The sequence below is a fragment of the Otolemur garnettii genome, unplaced genomic scaffold (assembly GCF_000181295.1).
Source record: "Otolemur garnettii isolate 467f Iridium unplaced genomic scaffold, OtoGar3 scaffold00125, whole genome shotgun sequence".
In the NCBI taxonomy this organism is placed as follows: Eukaryota; Metazoa; Chordata; class Mammalia; order Primates; family Galagidae; genus Otolemur; species Otolemur garnettii.
This window is the reverse complement of record NW_003852520.1, coordinates 3,915,313-3,916,774: the sequence shown is the minus strand read 5'-3', so window position 1 is coordinate 3,916,774 and position 1,462 is coordinate 3,915,313.

Below are 1,462 nucleotides of genomic sequence, written 5' to 3'. Positions count from 1 at the left end.
TACCTCTCTATTTTTGTGCCAGTACCATGCTGTTTTGATCACTATGGATTTATAGTATAATCTGAGGTCTGGTAGCATGATTCCTCCTGCTTTGTTTTTACTCCTGAGTAATGTCTTGGATATTTGAGGTTTTATCTGATTCCATATAAAATGAAGTATTACTTTATCAAGATCTTTAAATATGACAGTAGAGCTTTAATATGGATTGCATTAAAATTATATATTGCTTTGGGTAATATGGACATTTTGAGAATGTTGATTCTTCCCAGCCACGAGCTTGGTATATTTTTCTATTTGTTAACATTTTCAGCTATTTCTTTTTCTATTTTTTTTTTTTTTTATTACATGGTAACTACGTACATTAATGCATTTCTGGGGTAAAGTGTGGTGTTTTCACATACAATTTGAAACATTTAATCAAACTGGTTAACATCGCCTTCATGTCATTTACCTAGTTATTGTGCCAAAATGTTCATATTCTACTCTTAAAAAGGTTCACTTGTACCCTTATAAGATAAACCACAGAAGTGATCCCTCCAATCCTTCTCCCTCCACCCGTTCCCCCCTTCCCTCTCCCTCCTACCTCCCCGTATTCTTAGGCTATTATTAGGTTATAGCTTTCATGTAAAAGGTATAAATTAATTTCATAATAGTGGTGTGTACATTGGATACTTTTTCTTCCATACTTGTGATACTTTGCTCAGAAGAACATTTTCCATCTCCATCCATGTGAACATGAAGGATGTAAAGTCTCCATCTTCCTTTATGGCTGCATAGTATTCCATGCTATACATATACCACAGTTTGTTGATCCATTTGTGGGTGGATGGGCACTTGGGCTTCTTCCATTACCTGGCAATTATGAATTGGGCTGCAATAAACATTCTGATACAAATATCTTTGTTGTAATGTGCTTTTTGGTCTTCTGGATATATACCTAAGAAAGGAATTTCAGGATTAAATGGCAGGTATCTTTTTAGTTCTTTAAGTATTCTCCAGATGTCTTTCCAAAAGGGACGTATTAGTTTACATTCCCACCAGCAGTGTAGAAGTGTACCCTTTCCCGCTTCCATGCCAGCATCTCTGGTTTTGGGATTTAGTGATATGGGCTAATCTTACTGGAGTTAGGTGATATCTCACAGTAGTTTTGATATGCATTTCTCTGATGATTAAGGATGGAGAGAATTTTGTCATATATCTGTAGGCCGTGTGTCAATCTTCTTTAGAGAAATTTCTCTTCAAGTCCCTTACCCACCCTGAGATGGAATCACTCGTTCTCTTCTTGCTGATACATTTAAGTTCTCTATGGAGTCTGGTTATTAAACCTTTGTCAGAGACACAACCTGCATAAATATTCTCCCATTCTGAGGGCTGTCTTCTTGCCTTACTTACTGTGTTCTTGGCTGTGCAGAAGCTCTTTAGTTTGATCAGGTCCCAGTAGTGTATTTTTGATGTTGCTTCA